The 18,993-nt window shown below is 44.1% G+C and overlaps 3 pseudogenes across 1 annotated transcript; all 3 read right to left on the bottom strand.

Annotated features, from left to right (window-relative positions):
- Positions 1 to 4,243: 4,243 nt before the first annotated feature.
- On the bottom strand, positions 4,244 to 6,927 carry LOC149817431 (pentatricopeptide repeat-containing protein At2g22410, mitochondrial pseudogene; annotated as a pseudogene). The gene has a single exon (XR_016427141.1). The product of XR_016427141.1 is annotated as a pentatricopeptide repeat-containing protein At2g22410, mitochondrial pseudogene (transcript).
- Positions 6,628 to 8,109, bottom strand: LOC149817430 (pentatricopeptide repeat-containing protein At1g09220, mitochondrial pseudogene; annotated as a pseudogene).
- Positions 8,110 to 8,129: 20 nt separating this feature from the next.
- On the bottom strand, positions 8,130 to 9,758 carry LOC149817429 (pentatricopeptide repeat-containing protein At5g15300 pseudogene; annotated as a pseudogene).
- Positions 9,759 to 18,993: the final 9,235 nt, after the last annotated feature.

Below are 18,993 nucleotides of genomic sequence, written 5' to 3'. Positions count from 1 at the left end.
ACCTTCCCTTTTCTTGTGCAGCAAGAGTGTGTAGGGTCAGTGGTTGTTGCCCCGTGGCTATCTCAAACAGGTTGTGGCCTGAAGACTCGCTCTTCTGCAGATTGTAACAAAACTGTGTCATATCAAGGAGCTTCACATAATTTTTCTGATTATCACTAACAAAGTGCCTAAGGTACTGCTCAAGTATCCCGTTGATACACTCTGTTTGTCCATCTATCTGCGGATGAAATCTTGTTGAAAACAGCAAATCAGAGTCAAGTAACCAAAATACTTCACGCTAGAACTTGCCCGTGAAGCGAGTATCGCGATCACTCATAATACTCTTTGATATGGCCCAGTGATTCACCATATGCTTTACGAACAACTCTGCAGTCTTCTCTGCAGGGCACTCCTTAGAAGCTGAGATGAAGGTGACATACTTTGAGAAACGATCCATCATAACCAAAATATAACTGAGGCCCTCTACTTTTGGCAGACTAACAATAAAGTCTATGGAGATGATATCCTAAGGACGTTCTGGAATTGGTAGAAGATCAAGGAGACTGACAACCTTCTGATTTATCCCCTTATCTTGCTAGCAGATGAAGCATGTCCGCACATACCCCTCAACATCGTCTCTCATCTGCGGCCAATAGTAACAACACTGAAGAAGTGCTAAGGTCCGCTCCTGACCAGGATGGTCGGCCCATAGTGTATCATGGCACTATTTAAGTAGTTCTTGGTGAAGGCTTCCCCACCGCGACACAAAGATGTGTCCCCCTTTTGTTATGAGGAGGCCATCCTGGAGCCAAAATCGTCGAGTCTTCCCTATCTGCGCCAGAGAAATAAGGTATTGTGCGGTCGGATCCGACTGCGTACCTTCACGGATGCGACTCAGCAATGCGCCCTCCAAATGCACTTCAGAAGGCTCCATGCACATAGCTACCAGTTCAGCCCTACGGCTTAGGGCATCCGCCACAACATTGGTCTTTCCAACCTTGTACTGCAAGGCAAAGTCGAACTCAGCAAAAAAACATCTGTCATCGAGCTTGTTTAGGCGTTAACTTCTTCTGCGTCTAAAAATAGCTCGTGGCCACATTGTCCGTCTTGACGACGAACTCAGCACCCAAAAGGTAGTGTCGCCAGGTCCTGAGGCAATACACAATAGCGGTCATCTCACATTCATGTATTTTGTAACGCCTCTCTATATCTTTCAACTTGCGATTCTCATATACGATCGGATGATCATCTTGTATAATAACTCCGCCAATGACAAAGTCTGAGGCATCCATGTGCACTTCAAAGGGTCTTAAATGATCAGGCAGTCGCAGCACTGGCTCCCTCACAAAGGCTTTCTTCAAGCCATCGAAGGCATCTTGGCGCGCTCTTGTCCAGAGCCATACCTGATTCTTCTTTAACAAATCTGTGAGGGGCGTAGTAATGAAAGAATAGCCTTCAATGAAACGCCGATAATAGTTTGTCAAACCGAGGAATGACCGCAATTCTAACACTTTGCTTGACGAAACTCATTTTTGGATGACCCTTATCTTCTGTCTATCCATACGCAGCACACCACGCCCCATAACGTGGCCAAGGAAGCTAATTTTCTCCTGCCCGAAGAGACACTTCTCGCATTTGACACAGAGGTCATTCTCCTTCAGCACCTGAAACACTGTTCGCAAGTGCCCGACATGTTCCTCCATGTTGCTATTGTAAACCACGATATCATCCAAGTACATTACCACAAATTTGTCCAAGTAAGGGTAGAAGATCTGGTTCATTGAGGTCACGAACGTGGCTGAAGAATTTGTCAGCCCGAATGGCATTACTAAGAATTTGTAAGCACCATAACGGGTGACGCAAGTTGTCTTCGACTCATCACCTTCAACAATCCTCACATGCCAGTAACCCGATCACAGATCTAGCTTGGAAAAGATACGGGCACTGCTTAGCTGATCGAACAAGTCTGCTATCAATGACAATGGGTACTTGTTCTTCACTGTGACCTTGTTCAAAGCACGGTAATCCACACAACTGTTTGGAGTCATCATGTTTGATCTGAAAAAGGGCTGGGGCACTAAATGGGGCTTTTGATGGATGAACAATGCATGCGTCCAACATCTCGTCTAGCTGCCTGCGCAGCTCCATCAGTTTAGTTGGCCCCATACGGTGTGGAACTATTGCGGGAGGCTTCACTCCCGGGGTCAACTCAATCTTGTGGTCGACCTCACGTCTTGGCGGAAGACGCTTTGGCAATTCCAGAGGCATCCCCCCTCGAAACTCCTTCAATAGTGGGGCTAGGGTCGGCGGCACTATTGTTTCTACCTTCCCTTCTTCTGTGCGCACTGCCACTAAGAATGTCTGCTCCATATACTTGACACCCTTCTTCAGCTGCATTGCCGATAACACCAAACACTTGCCTTTCTGCGTAAGGCACTGCAATGTGTGGGACAAGTCTGACCCCATGATTATCAACGTGTTAAATTTTGGCAGCATCATAACATTCTGTCTTCGCAGAAACTCCATACCGAAAATTATCTTGAAATCGTTCAGGGGCACCACAGAGAAGTTGGCTTTGCCGACCCAACTTCCTACTTGAATAGCCATGTCTTTTGCTTCGCCAAGGATGGGCTTGGCCTCAAAGTTTACCATCTTCATGGTCCTCTGCTTTGGCCCAGGCTTCAAGCCCAACCGTTCTGCCTCTTTCTGCGAGACAAAGTTGTGTGTGGCCCCAGAGTCTATTATTGCTGAAGTAGACTTTCCATTCATAATGACTTTCAAGTACATAAGTTCCTTACTGACTTGCATGTTCTTAGTCGCGCAACTTCTAACTGCGTTAATCGATCGCATGACCCCTATCCTTAATTGCATCGCTTCAGTGTCACTGCATTCAGTATCGCTGTATTCTTTATGTGCAGCATTGGCTTGCCCGTCATCATTTACGAGAGACTTTGGGCACTGCCTGGTGATATGTCTATCGTCACAAAACCATCATGTCACAAGTTCACCCTTGTTGTTGTTATGTTTTATGAAGTTTTGTTTCTTTTCGAATTGATGGTGTGTCGATGCATTACCTTTATCATTGCGTTGCTCATCCTTCTTGCCTCTGTGGTCAGGCTTCTTCCCAACTTTGGTTGATGGGATGAAAGGCTTGCGTTGAGTGTCAACTAAGCGCTCGGCTGTCATATGCATCTTTCAAAATACGGGGATTGCTCATTTCCACCTCAGACTGTGCCCATGGCTGAAGTCCCACAATGAACCAGTTGAGCATATCGTCTTCTGGCATGTTAGGTATCTCCAGCATAAGCTTCTGGAACATTCTAACATAGTCTTGCAACGAACCAGAGTGTTCGAGCTCACGAACCATCCGATATACTTGCCTCTGCGCATTTCTTGGCATAAAATAGTTGCGCAACTCCATTTTGAAGTCGTTGAAGGTGTCTATCACACATTGACCTCTCTCCATGTCGCTGCGCTTCCGCCTCCACCAAGTGATAGCATCTCCATCAAGTAAGGCTGATGCAACCTTAATCCTCAGATCTTCAAGGGTCACATTCTGAATATCCATATAGTCTTCTACTTTGAACAAGAAGTTCTCAATGGCCTTGTTGTCACAAGAACCATTGAATTTCGCGGGTCTTGGCACATCAATCTTTGATGACCTCTCACCATTTCTACCATTTAGGGTCACCGTCCACTGCAACGTATGGTTCTTCAACTGAAGCTCCCCTACTTCAGTCTGAAAGTCGGTCACTGTAGTTGTCAATGAAGTGACATGCCCCATTAGTAAGTTTATCTGCTCTTGCAGGCTTGCCACCACATCATTCAGTCCACTGAATGATTCATATGTGCGTGAAATCGCTTCCTCATGCAAAGTCATATCTTCCACCAGCTTGTTAACAGTTGCAACCAACTCTTCTTGGTCCCGAAGTGAACTCATCTCCTCAGCTTCGACAACTACCTTGCCTTTGGTGTTGCGCAAGTTTTGATAAGGCGTCACGATGTTTTGCTCACAAATCGCAGTCTGTCGGCGTGTCTATCAACATCGACTCTGGAGTCCCTTCCCCACCACGAGAACGGGCTCTGGTACCACTTGTCACAAGCATATTTCCTTCAATGGGCCAGCGTGACGCGATGGTCCTTCCTCACTGTCGCAAGCCTACTTGTCAGCTCGTTTGTCAATCGCAAAAGCTTGTAATCAGAGAGCAAGAGAGAATAGAGAGAGAGAAATTGCAATCACAAGAAGCAATCACAACGAAAGTGAACAAAAGAAAACTCAACGCATTTACTTTATTCACAATTTAGCCTGCAGGCTATTACAGTTCAAGTATACGGGTTGTCCCTTCAAGATATTGATTCACCTGAATCGGGCAGCTTACATAATACTCAACAAAAGAAAAACAAACTCTAAGCACAACTGTACAATGTAAGTCCCAAGAGAACAATTATATTACTTGCATTTTTTGCCACATGGTACATTAGCAGTGGTTCACTTGCAAAATTCTATGCAAGACACCGTCATGAAGATCTTCGATGGCGCTACACCCTGGTGTTTTGTCCACATCAGTTTCCTTCATCTTTTCCCTAATCTTCATCGCATCGTTCCATCTATTCGCACGTGCATAAACATTTGCCAAAAGTACATAATTGCCACTGTTGCTTGGGTCCAAGGCAAGGAGCCTCGCTGTAGCTATTTCTGCCAGTTTCACGTTGCCATGGACAACACAAGCACTCGACAATGTACGCCAAAGAACAGGGTCAGGGTCAAAAGGCATCTTCAGTACGAACTCGTATGCCTCGTCAAGACGTCCAGACCGACTAAGAAGGTCAACCATGCAGCCGTAATGCTTCATCCGTGGTGATAGGTGATAAACATTCCTCATTCTCTCAAAATATTCATAACCTTGATCAACCAATCCTTTGTGGCTGCAGGCAACCAAAACACCTATGAAAGTTACGTCATTTGGTTGAACCCCTTCCTTCATCATCAGGGGGAAGAGTTGAAGGGCAACGTCCGCATGGCCATTCATGGCGAATCCTAAGATGATTGAATTCCATGTGAGAGTATCCTTCTGTGGCATTTTGTGGAAGACATCTATTGCCATGTCGGTGCTTCCACACTTGCAATACATGTCAATCAGAGCATTTCCTACATAAATATCCGACCTTATCCCGTTTTCTTTGATGTAGTTGTGAATCCATCTTCCAAGATCCAAAGCCCCAAGATGGGCACAAGCTGACAGCACACTAACTGATGTTATTTCGTCAGGCTTAACATTTGCTAGCTGCATTTGGCGGAATAGCGCCAGTGCCTCAGAGAACTGACTAGCTTGCGAGTACCCAGTGATCATGGATGTCCATGAGACGAGATCTCTTTCAGGCATCTCATCAAACAATTTCCGCGCAGCTGCTGTGTCTCCTGACTTGGCATAACCGGTAATCATAGCATTCCAGGAGACCGTGTTTCTTTCTGACATACGAGCAAACACTTTGTATGCAGCATTAACAGAACCGCATCGGCCGTACATATCAATAAGGGTATTACAGAGGTACATGTCTAATTTCACAGAATTCTTCTCTATGTATTCCACCATCGAACGAGCCGATTCCCAGTCTCCAAGACGAGTGCATGCTGAAACCACCTTTCCCATGGTAACCTCATCAGCAATGACATTCTGGGCCTGCATCTCTTGAAACAGGACCAAGACATCCCCAGCATGACCATTTCGGCTGTATCCAGCGATCAAAGAGTTCCAGGATACCAGATCCCTCTTAGGCATCTTATCAAACAACTGCCGTGCATCGCCCATGTTCTTACCCGCAGCATACATATGGATCAAAGCATTCTGCACAAAGACATCCAAAGAAAGCCCAAGTTTCACCGCATGCCCATGCATTTTACGCCCTTCTGCAATCTCTGCTAAACGGGCACAAGCCTTAAGGGCAAGCGGAAATGTGTAGTTATCCGGCTGGACGCTCATTTGCTTCATTTGGTTGTAGAGACCAATGGCATCTTCAGGTTTGTTGCTCTGAGCCCAAGCCCTGATCATGGTGTTCCAGATGAATGCGGGTGGGTGGTGGATCCGCTTAAATATCAGGCACACATATTCCAAGTCGCAAGCTGAGAGAGCGCAAGAGCTGAGCAGTTTCGACATAGAACGGGCGTCTCTCTCTAGCCCAAACACTATAAGGCGAGCATGAAGCTTTTGGAGAGATGCCATCACGCAAGGTGAAGGAGCAACCAGGAAACAATGAATGTGATGCCCATCTACCAGATCGTGTTTCCCTTGGAAGATTTTGAACAGCTAATTTGGCCGGCACTATCACCGGCAGCCTGCTTCGGGAAGGTGCAATGCAATCGAAGGATTTAAGCGACCCAAAGAACACAGACCGACGTTGTTGGCTCAAGTTCAACCATGAGGAACCATGCGTTCCTCTCATTAAAAAGAAAAGAAAAGGACTGACTAGAAAACACTGCCATGTGGTTAGAATTGTTGCATTTACGGAGCTACATCTCAAACATCAACATAAATATGTGTATGGGTGGGGGCAGGTTGGGGGATCTTGGCCGAGCAGCGGATCTCCCCTGCGAGGATTTATTAGGGACGGGATTGAAAAGGGAAGAAGAAGAAAAAGGGGAAGCGAGGTTCAATTGCAGCTGATCTTTTCATCTAATAAACTTCGTCCGGGCATTTTGAACGTTTTTCTCTCGTCCAACAATCTCCTCACGCTCTGGGCATCATCCCATCTTCCCGCTGCCGAATATATGTTTGAGAGCAGAACGTAATCACCACCACACTCCTGCTCTAGCTCCAAAATCCGGCGTAGCACTCGCTGACCCAACTCAATATTCCCATGCATGTTGCAGGCACCAAGCAGGGTCCTCCATACGATGACGTTGGCCTCGAAAGGCATGTCCACTATAAGCTTCTCGGCCTCCTCCAACAACCCTGCTCTACCGAGCAAGTCGATCATGCAACCGTAGTGCTTCATCCCAGGGACTATCCCATATTCATGAACCATAGAACCAAAATACCGACGTCCCTCTTCCACGAGGCCTCCATGGCTACAAGCATTCAAGACGCCAATGAACGTGATCTCGTTTGGCTTGACGCCCTTGTGCTGCATGCCATCGAATAGCTCCGTGGCCTTATCCGCCAGACCGTGGGCGGCAAACGCCGAGATCATCGATGTATAAGAGACCAAGTTTTTCTCGGCAATTTCATCAAACACATGCAACGCATCGACTATGCTCCCACATTTTGCGTACGTATCCAATATCGCATTGCTCACCCGAACATCCGCCGTGAAGCCATACTTTTTGCTGCTCGCATGGACCTGTCGCGCAAATTCCGAAGCTCTCGACTCAGCAACCGCAGGAAGAAGGGTGAGCATTGTTACCTCAGTTGGTTTGACGCACTGAAGCAGCATTTGGCGGAAGAGGATTAACGCCTCCCGGAATTGATTTCCTCTGACATACCCATCGATCATGCCCGTCCAGGAGACGACGCTTCGCTCCGGCATATCATCGAACAGAAGACGAGCAACACCCACCTCGCCCCACTTGGTCAAACCCGTGATGAGGGCGTTCCAGCTGACCACATTTCTCCGGGGCATTCCGTCGAAGACCCGCCGGGCGTAGAGGGGACATCCACAGGAGGCGTACATGTTAACCAGCGCGGTCTGCACGTACAGATGAGACCCGAATCCCAGCTTGATGGTGTGGCCGTGGACTTGCGTTCCCTTATCGAGTGCATCGGCATCAGCGCACGCCTTGAGAAGAAAAGCATAAGTGAAGCTGTCTCCAGGGATACCATTCTCTCGAATCTGTCTGAATACTGCGAAGGCTTCTCCTGGGCTTTGGCTCTGCGAATACGCCCTGAGCAAAGCGTTCCAGCTGCTTAAACAAAAGGTTGCGCCCCCTCCTCCCGTGACCAACCTCGAATGTACCTGTCTGACGAGACCACCCTTGCACTTTTGTAACAACCTGCAAATGTTGGTCGATTGGTTCGTCGACTCCGTGGAACCTAAACGGGTAGGCCGCCGGCTCCTTTGAGAAGCCTTTTCTACTGGAGCCAGGCTCAAGGTGATGGTAGCAGCACACAGCACCAGTCTTTCTCTACTCGTCATGGTCATGGAGCTCACGAACTTCACAGGCCCACCTGGATTTGGCTGCACCCGGGTTTCTTCACAACTCTCGAATCCAGAAGCGTCATGCTCCTTCTGGCATCGGCAACGTCTTGCCATCTGTTAGCTTCGGCATAGATATTGGACATCAAGACATAGTCCGCATCCCGAAGAGGCCCCAACCGAGCCAGACCTCTCACGGCCTTCTCTGCCGATTCCACGTTCACATCTCCTCCTTGAGACCTGCAAGCGCTCAACAGAGTCCTCCACACGATGCGGTTGGGCTCGAGAGGCATCGTGTCGATGATCTTGTTAGCCTCCTCGAGCAGACCCAACCTGCAGTAAAGATCCACCATGCACCCAAAGTGTTTTATATCGGGCTCGATACCGTAGTCCTCAATCATACTGAAGAAATGCCGTCGGGCTTCGTCCAAAAGACCCTTGTGACTGCAGGCGATGAGCACCCCTAAGAAGGTGACCCTGTTGGCCGGAATTCGCACCCGTTCCATTATGGAGAACAATTCCAGAGCATCCTGGCTCTGACCATGAACCGCCAATCCCACGATCATGGCGTTCCACGACGATACGTGCTTCATCGGCATTTGGTCGAACACGTGGCGCGCTGCATCCAGGCTCCCGCATTTTGCATACATGTCCACGAGCGCATTGCCCAGGAACCCTTCCACCTTGAGTCCCCTCTCCCGGATGTAGCCGTGCACCCGCTTACCGGTCTCGAGCTCACCAGTCTCTGCGCATGCACCGAGCACCGTGATCACGGTGACCTCCGTCGGCTCGACTCCAGCGACCTGCATTCGGCGGAAGAGCCCCAATGCCTCGGCGTAAAGTTTCCTCTTCACGTACCCTGACATCATGGCGTTCCACGAAACGGCGTCCCTTTCGGGCATTCGATCGAACAGTCTGCGTGCTGCAACGATGCTGCCTGCCTTGACGAGCTTAGTGATGGCGTTGTTCCAGGAAACCACGTTCCTCGCCGGCATCTCCTCCCGGAGGGCGTCGGCAGAGTCGACGTCGTTGCATCTATCGTAGGCGGCGATCATGGTGTTCCAGGAGACGAGGGTTCTGGCAGGCATATCGTCGAACACTCGGCGGGCGAGGTCGAGACGGCCGCACGTCGAGTACATAAAGATGAGGGAGTTCTGGACGAAGCCGTCTCGTTGGAAGCCAGAGCGGACGAGCCTGCAGTGAATCTCGGCGCCCTTGCGTGAGAGGAAAGAGCGCTGGTCGGCAGCGGCTTCCGCCTCGGCTTTGGCGCAAGCGTTGAGGACGAAGGGGAAGGTGAGTCGGTCGGGCTTGACGTGCAGACGGATCATGCGGTTGTAGAGGCGGAGGGACTCCATGGGGAAGGGGCTCCTGCAGTAGCCTCTGATGATGGTGTTCCACAGCAGCAGCAGCGGCTGCTCCTCCTCCGGATCACCCACCATCTCCTCGAAGAGCATGCGGCCGTACCGCAGGTTGCCCGAGGGGGAGAGGGCACACAGCGACACCAGCCTGGCTGCGACGGAGGGGCTGCTCATGCACCCGGTTTTGGTGACGAAGCAATGCGCCTGCTCTACGTGACTCATAGTCATGCTACAGCATCCTTCTGATCCGCTCGGCGGCAGACGCAGGAGTGATACGATCCGCTTCTCCATCACATTTTTTTCACATCTAGGTCTCACCACACCACCCACCTACCGCTTCTTCAATCAAGCTTAATTTCACATAAAACCAAAAGGATGGAAAGGCGAAGCGAAGAAGACCGCCTTGACCTTGCCTTGCCTTACACTGCCGCTGCTGCCTGGCACGGCAGTACTACGACGACGACGAAGGCGCGCGCCTTGAAAGGGACTTGCTCATTCGTCACCTGGCCCGGCGACTGGATTGAAACTGGACACCCCGATGATTCTTCACACATCATCATTATTCTTTCAGTTTCAGATGCAAATTACTGCCGCTGGGTCGACGATTCACGTCATTATATTTATACACGCGCCTTGGTGAACTCACACGACTCGACTTGGTTAAGGGGGTCGATGATCGATCCTTACCGAGTCAATAGTACCAACTGCATGGGTTGGTCCTTTAGGGTATGTTTGATGGCTTGTTTAAGGTTGGACGAAATGAACAAAAGAGACGGAACTGAACATTGGTTATGCTCGTTCTGTAACAACTGTTCCACTTTCAATGTTTGTTTGGACTGTACTCGGATGCCATGTTCCAAATATCCGTTGTTTGATGATGAATTGCAACAGAAATTGCAAAAGAGTAAACTCACATTCAATTGATGAATATTTATGATACAGAAAGCATATATAAAAAAACTAACACAAAAATAAGTTCATAAAAACCACAAATCCCTGTATAAGTTCATAAAAATCACAAAAATAATACATTTATCAATGCAGGTCATAAAAAACTAACACAGTATTTGGCATATGCCTCTATCAGAGATCATGTTATCAAACAACCAACAGAAGACAAACTGCCACTTCTGTGGTTGCTGATAAACTCTAATTCTGAATGCCTCATAAAAAATCATGACCAAAAAAATGATTAACAAACAATTTAGATGAGATAATTCCAAAAGAAAATGAAGCCACAGACAATTGGAATGACCAGACTTGAAATAATAACACAATGAGCACGAATAATATCCACAAAATTCCTGCCAGTCTTATGAAATTCTTCTTCCAAGCAGGCTTCAATGGAGATTTCTTGAAAGCACTAGTCAAGAAGAAAATACAAAAAGAAAGAAGAAGAATGAAGAAGAAGATCATCATCAAAGAAATTAGAAAAAAAACCCCAATTAAGCAAAAATCAAAAGAAGAAAAAGAACGAACAAGAGAAGAAGAATAAGAGGAATAATAAGAAGAAGAGGAAGGGGGCCAAGCGGCCTCGCCTCCGCCGGCCGCTGGTGCCCCTTCGCCAAGAGAGAGCGCTCCGCCCCTCCGGCTGCTGCATAGGAGAGAGACAGTTTTAAGAGAGAGGGTCAGGCGTGAGAGAGAGGGTTGACTGCTCCCGCTGCTGAAGGGACACCCCCTTCTTGGTGCCGGAGGCGGTGGTGCCGCCACCCGCCGCTCCAACGGAGCCCTTGCACAGAGAGAGAGACACGCATTGACGGGTGTGGCACGCCCGTCGATGCATTTTTCGTCCCCTCTATTCCTGTTCTTTTTGTAACAGAGGGGAGGTGGGTCGAAAATTACAGACATTTATGAATGCGGCAGACGTGCGGAATGCAGTCGGTGGCATCCAACGTTTGTCGAATTTGGCTGTTCCCAGCGGGGTTTTCGTCTGAATCCTGCTGGGAACGGCATATCAAACATGCACTTAAGCCGCTCATGCCTCGTAAAGCTGATCATAAAAACTCATAAGTTTAAGACAATCTTTAAAGCAAGCTCAAGCGTAGTGATTCTCTGGAGCAAGGAGTAAGCCCACATATCATTTTAAGGCTGCCAAGGACAGGCAGAGCCAACGCAGCTAAGTCTCTGATCCTGTGCGTGGTTTCTTCGTGTAAAAAAAAAAGACAACCTTTAAAACAAACCGGACTTGTCAATGTTTGCTCGTTTTGAACTTGCATTTGGGGGCTTAAGAAACTTTTAATACCACCAATCATTCTTATAGTTTATCACATTTCAAATTACATTATTTAGTATGAATTATTTAATCTAATATAACTATTTCATTGTAATTTGATCTGAATAAACTGCCATAAACAAATAACGCTTGAGCAGCAAACGGAGTGGGTTCGGTAGGATTTTCAATCTAATGAAACTTTAATCTCCTTCAATGGGGATTAAGTAACGAGTGAGTGATAATCAGGATTGCATTTTAATAACCGAGCATTGTTGGATTTTGTTGCAGATTTAGTTCAATACATTTTTTTTCTTTTTAATGTAATCGACTGAAATGCGTGGTGGTGATTGAATACAATAGAGGAGTTTCTTGTGCCCCGAGGACTTCTCTTCGGTGCTCTTCCACATTCCTTATTCTGAAATGGGGTTCCCAAACCCATCAAAACTCGTTTAAAGAAAAAAAAAAACAGTATAGAATGTGAAGCAAATTCTGAGTCCAAATTAATTAAGACATCAAACCAAGTCCGTTGCAAGGCCTCGTCATCTACTCCCATTGAATCCCCATTTCCATGGCTATCCTTTTGGTACCCGTCTTCCACCAATAGTTTTAGCTTGCACATGGTAACCTATAGTTTTTGGATACTAAATGATTGCTCGATTACTTTCAGTGTTAACTAACATGACTCGTATTCTTGTCTTTCTTGGCATAAAGATGGCGTGAATGGGAAGGAGGAGGCGTCATGAAACTCGATGACCACCCACGGAGGCCACACCTGAGAGTGGGGGACAGACAGCACACGCCTCCCCAGCTGGGCTGCGGATTACGTCATTACCAGTTCCCAATGGGAAAGAAGGGCCACATGTCGACGTGGCCAGCGGGAACGGAGAGGGCACACTCAGAAGTTGTGGGGGGCGTCATCTCACGTGTATCCTGGCGCCTCCTTTGTAACGGAACTTTCTCCACTAAAGTCGCAAAGATAGAGAGAGATGCCCTGGGTGGCGGTTGACTGAAGAGGTTAAAGTGCTAAAGGCGGTTCGTGTTGAGCAAGCTGATTAGTAGAGAACTTCTCCCGTGCAAGTTGAAATTAAAAGCCCACCATATATTAAGGACGAGAGGGTGGTGTGTGTTCAGAGGGTCTCAATGAGCGCCACTTATGTAAGCACATGGGGGCTCATATCCTTATGTTTGTCATCATCAATTAGCGTCGAAGTCCGGTGCGATTGCAAAGAATTAAGTACCCTTTCTTGCTATTCGCATCATGAAATGATGGTTAAAAAAATAATAAAAATGTCCTTTATTCAAAAAAAGAGAAACGACGATTCAAAAAAAGATAAAAATATCTTTCATCCAGAAAGTCAAGGATGATGTTAACTCTTCAAAGTTCAAATAGCGAAACAAACCTGAAACACGCTCTCTTTCTTTTCTGTTTGAACTTTTCATCGTCATCTTCTTCTTCTTCCTTATCTGTGAAACACTGTATTAAGGGAGGCAAAGAGCTGGCGATCTAATGGTGATCATCGTTCTCTTTCTGCTAGCAGTAGCCAGAATGTTGTCGTCGTCCAGCGGGCAACCGACTGTGGTGGCCCCTCCGCCGCCTTAGAGGGACACCTACAACAGAATCTTCCTCCAGTACACCTACAACGGAGTCTTTCAAAGTACAATTTGTCTACCTATACGTCGGCAATACTTTTGATCGAGGCTATGCCTTCCAGGCCACCCTGACGCTGCTCAACACGGGCGTTCGCACCCTCAAGTCTTGGCGGGCATTCGCCAGGTTCTGGCACTGCGAGATCTTCATCTCGACCTCCGGCGTCATGCTCTCCGACAAGATCCACCTCCTCGCCAAATCAATGGCAAATCACTATGCAATTTTCGTAAATCAATATATCGAGTAGCGATTTATGAAAATCACGTAGCGAAAATAAATAGCAAATCGCTATGCGATTTTCGTAAATCACTAAATCGAGTAGCGATTTACGAAAATCACGTAGCAAAAAAAATGGAAAATCGCTAAATCGAGTAGCGATTTACAAAAATCGTGTAGCGAAAAAAAATTAAAAAATCACAGAAAAGGGTGTTACGAAAACCTCGAGCAAGAAACAACCGAAGAAAACATATGAGCGTCACGATCAAACAAAACACTTTATTGCTCTTTTTTGACAATTACAAGAGGGAAAGAAAAGAAAGAATTTATACAATGCCCAAAAAAAATGGGGGGGGGGGGGCACTGCCCCCCAAAGACCCCCCCGCCGCTGACCGTGTAGCGGGACCCACGCCGGGGGGAGCCCCCAGACCCCCTCTTATAAGGGCAAAAACTCTAAATCAGGCTCCACAACTCATCAAGTTGAACCATGCTACAATATAGGATCGTTTGTTGGATGTGCACAGAGGCAGTGTGCATGTCAGCCAATGTTTGATGGAGTAGTGTAGGAACGTCTGTTGGATGTGCACAGAGGCAGAAAGAGAAGGGAGAGAGTGATAGAGGGTTGATGTTCATGACCTTCTTCAGGGGGGATTCTTTTCTCGGATAATCCTACAGTGCAATGGCTGAGTCTTAAATAACCATCCTTGGGGTACTTAAGTCTTTGTAACTATTCCTTTTCTACAATCATCGTTTTATGGCACCAATGGAGGAAAGGGTACTTAAGTCTTTGCAACTCCACTAGACTCCGACGCTAACTAATGCTGACAAACATGGGGATACGAGCTGAACGTGCTTACATATGTGGTGCTCATTGGGACCCCTGAACACGCGATGTAGCTAACGATCATCTTCGGGGGGGAACATATAATCTGCTTCGAGGGTAGGAAGGATGGCCCTCCGTCTGTGTTAGCTGAATTATTGGTCATGCACTAGTGTGGTTCTCACAGAGAACGGGGTTATAGGTTACGGATTTCCTGGCGTGTAACAGATGAGGGTAGGAAGGGCAAAGCAGGTTATATATTCCCCCTCGAACACGCAGGTGGGGGTTCTCGAGTCTGAATGAGTGCCACGTATGTAAGCACATGGGGCTCATTTTCCCATGTGTGACGACATCACTTAGCATCAGAGTCTAGTTTGTTTGCAAAGACTTAAGTACTCTTTCCCGCCATTAGCGTCATGAAACGATGTTTCAAGTAAAGGACAAAAATGTCCTCCCACCAGAAAGGGTTAAAATCATCATCGTTTTTGCCCTAAGGTGTAAACAATTATGCTTTAACAGGAACTCCTCGCAATATGTCGCCCTAAACGTTCTGGATCACCCTTTGACGATGCACCATCTGCTGTAACAGGAGCTCCTTTGACGACGCAACCTTTGACGTTGTCTGCTGCCATGGGATCACCCTTTATTGTAGTCTACTTCCGCAAAATCACCCTTTGTCGTCGTCTGCTGCCGCCGAAGCATGCCTTTGTTATCGTCTGCTGTCGTCGGAGCACCCCTTTTCGTCATCTACTGCCGTCAGAGCGTAGTCGGAGCACTGTTGCCACCATCAGCTACATCTACCTTCTAGGTGTTTCTCCTTCATTGTCGGATTAGCAAAACTTGTGTCCTTTTGGTGAGTTTTGTATAAGGTTTCGTTATGTAAACAAATCGATTTGTAAATCTAAATGTTAAATCTTACAATTGGTTATACTAATCATGTTAAATAACACCTATTTTCATACTGGAACAAATCAATTTGTGCATATCCACCTTCTGGGTGTCAAAAAATAGTTAGCATGATTTGTTCTTATGAAGTCCAAACATTACAACAATATGTACTTATGAGGGCTAAATTTCTACAACGATTTGTAAGTTTGAATTTAACAATGATTTATATATTTAATGCAGTAGCGAATTGTTTGATGCAGCAACGATTTATGTGTTTGAAGCAGTAGCGATTTACGATTTATGATTCATGATTTATACATTTACGATTTACGATTTATGATTTACAACGATATGTACTTATGAACGGTGCAATTTGTACAACGATTTGTACGTTTGAAGTAGCAACGATTTATATGTTTGATGCAGTAGCGATGTGTAATTATGAAGTTACCTTGATTTGTACTTAATTTTGCTAAATCGTACTACGATGTTTACTTATGAAGCCAAATATTGTGATAACTTGTAATATTGGTGATTGTGTAACGAATGTGATAATTTGTAATAATATATACTTGGGGAGGCGGTTGTAACATATAATAATGCAGTTAAATTTGTGTTGTGTAGGTTAGCAATGACTATAATTCGTAAGACAAGAAAGCCTTCGCCGTTGGAGGGGATGACTCTTGGAGAAATCATCCACCAATTCGATATATATGAGGGTTATGTAAAGTACCAAAATATAATGAACATTGAGAATGAAAAAGACAAGAACAAATTATTGGATATTTATTACGCGGAGCCTGATCCACTAGAAATTGAAGATGAAAAGCAAAAGAAGAAAGATGAGTAAAAACTAAAGACGAAGAAGAAGAAGGATGACGAAGAGAAGGAAGCGCAAAAGGAGGAGGAGAATGAAAACCATGCGCAGTTATGAGGCAAAAGGATTTTTTCCTTCCGACCATGCAAAATTAAATCTACATCCACATCATTCTCCATGTTATCTGTCATGATCGTCAGTTGCATCGCACTATACTATGCATCTAGTTGTTATTTACCGTGCTAGTAAAAGAAACGACTTGTCGTATATGTGTGTTGACGATAGTGATTCACGTGACAACAATTTAAAGACAGCTACGACGTTGTGAAGCAATTTTAATTTTAATAGCTAAATGAACAACGATTTGAATATGCAAATCGCCACCACAATCGCGCAATAATGTAAATGTTGCACGCACACGTTTCAATATCATAATACAAATATCTTACAAATCGACACTAGCAAACACATATGTTAAAAATCGATATACATATCGTATAATATATTATAAATCGATACGGAAATTCAGCGTAATAGCTTATAAATCGATATTAACAAACAAAACAATATCTCGCAAATCGATAGTATGTTACTACAACCGTGATTTGCGTTATACTATTCCAATATTTTCTATACAAAGACGTCATTGCGTAAATCGCTAAATGAGCAATTATTTGAACACGTAAATGACCACCTCATATCGTTACAATGTAAATTCCTCATGCACAGGTTTCAATTACATATTAGAAATATCTAACAAATTGACACTAGAAAACACTTAATATTTTACAAATCGGTACACATATTGTATAATATATTACTATACCTAACCCTATACCCTATACCCTATACCCTATACCCTAAACCCTAAACCCTTAATATCTTAATAAACCCTAAACCTAAACCCTTAATATCTTACTAAACCCTAACCCTGAACTCATAATATATTACTAAACCCTAAACCGTAAACCCTAAACCCTTGATATCTTACTAAACGGTAACGTTAAACCCTAAACCCTAAACCCTAAACCTAACCCTAAAACCTAAACCTAACCCTAAAACCTAAACCCTAACCCTAAACCCTAAACCCTTTAACCCAAAACCCTTTAACCATAAACCCTAAACCTAAATCTTAACCCTAAACCCTAAACCCTAAACCATAAACCCTAAACCCTAAACCATAAACTAAAACCCTAACCCTAAGCTCTAAACCCTAAAACCCTAAACCTCAACTGTAAACCCTAAACCTAAACCCTAACCCTAAATCCTAAACCCTCGATTTATATGCTGATTTTGTATATCGATTTATAAGCTATGAACAGAAATTTCTATATCCATTGGTATGATATTTGATCATCGATTTGTGTGATACTATGACAATATTTTCGTAACAAAGGCAAACCGACTAAACATTACAACGATTTTTAAGATATCAATAGAAATTGTCATATCGATAGAAGATATTGTTTTGATTCTTAATATCGATTTAAGATATTGTTTTGATTCTAAATATCGATTTTTAAGATATCAATACGGATTTCCAAATCAATTTAAGATATTGTTCTGAAAGTATAAATCGATTTCTATGCTAATTCTTAATATCGATTTAAGATATTGTTTTGATTCGTAATATCAATTTAAGATATTATTTTGATTCTAAATATTGATTTTTAAGATATCAATAGGAATTTTCATATCAATTTAAGATGTTGTTTTGATTCTTAATATCGATTTAAGATATTGTTTTGATTTTAAATATCGATTTTGCAAGATTTGAATACGAATTTCCAAATCGATTTAAGATATTGTTCTGAATCTTAATATTGATTTCTATGTTGATTCTTAATATCAATTTAAGATATTGTTTTGATTCTTAATATCGATTTAAGATATTGTTTTGATTCTAAATATCAATTTTTAAGATATCAATAGGAATTTTCATATCGATTAAAGATATTGTTTTGATTCTTAATATCAATTTAAGATAGTGTTTTGATTCTAAATATCGATTTTTAAGATATCAATAGGAATTTTCATATCGATTTAAGATGTTTTGATTCTTAATATCAAGTTAAAATATTGTTTTGATTCTAAATATCGATTTTGTAAGATATGAATACGCATTTCCAAATCGATTTAAGATATTGTTCTGAATCTTAATATTGATTTTTATATTGACTATGGTTAACGATTTAAGATATTGTTTTGATTATTAATATTGATTTCTATCTTGATTCTTTATATTGATTTATTAGCTATCAACAAAAATTTTCATATCAATTTATGGCAGACGAAGACATCATTGTGTAAACCACCTAAAACGTGAACCGCTTAAAGGTATATGTTATTTTATTATAAAATATTTGGCAGGTCCCATAAGCATTAAACTTCATTGCTATAAAAGGAGATCCTCGCAATATTTCCCCATAAATATTCCACAAAAAATCTAACGCTTTGTCTTCTTTTGCCGGAGCACCCTTTGTCGTCACGGTGAGTTTTTGTGTTGTGCAGATTACCAATGACTTACATTCATAAGAAAAGAAACACTTTGTCGTTAGAGGGAAAATCTCTTGACAAAATTGTCGAACAGTATGTTTTGTATGAGCAATTAGAAGCATACTACAAAATAATGACGATTGAGAATGATAAAGAAATGGAGCAATTGCTGGTAAAGTATAGAGTGGAGCCTAATCCATCAAATATTAAAGATGATAATCTAACGAAGAATGATGAGGAAGAAGTACAGTTGAAAAAGAAGAAGAATGATGACGAAGATAAGCAAAAGGAAAGGAATGAGAAGGATAATAAAAAAAAGCAAAGGAAATCAAGGCAAAAGAAGGAGGAGGTGGACGATATAGAAAAGCAAAGGAAGAATAAGGAGAAGGAGGAAGAGAAGCGAAGGCAAAAGGAGGAGGAAAGGGGAAA

The sequence above is a fragment of the Nuphar pumila genome, chromosome 13 (assembly GCF_984573655.1).
Source record: "Nuphar pumila chromosome 13, dmNupPumi1.hap1.1, whole genome shotgun sequence".
Taxonomy (NCBI): domain Eukaryota; kingdom Viridiplantae; phylum Streptophyta; class Magnoliopsida; order Nymphaeales; family Nymphaeaceae; genus Nuphar; species Nuphar pumila.
The sequence above is the reverse complement of the archived record's forward strand: the minus strand, read 5'-3'. Positions and strand labels throughout refer to the sequence as shown.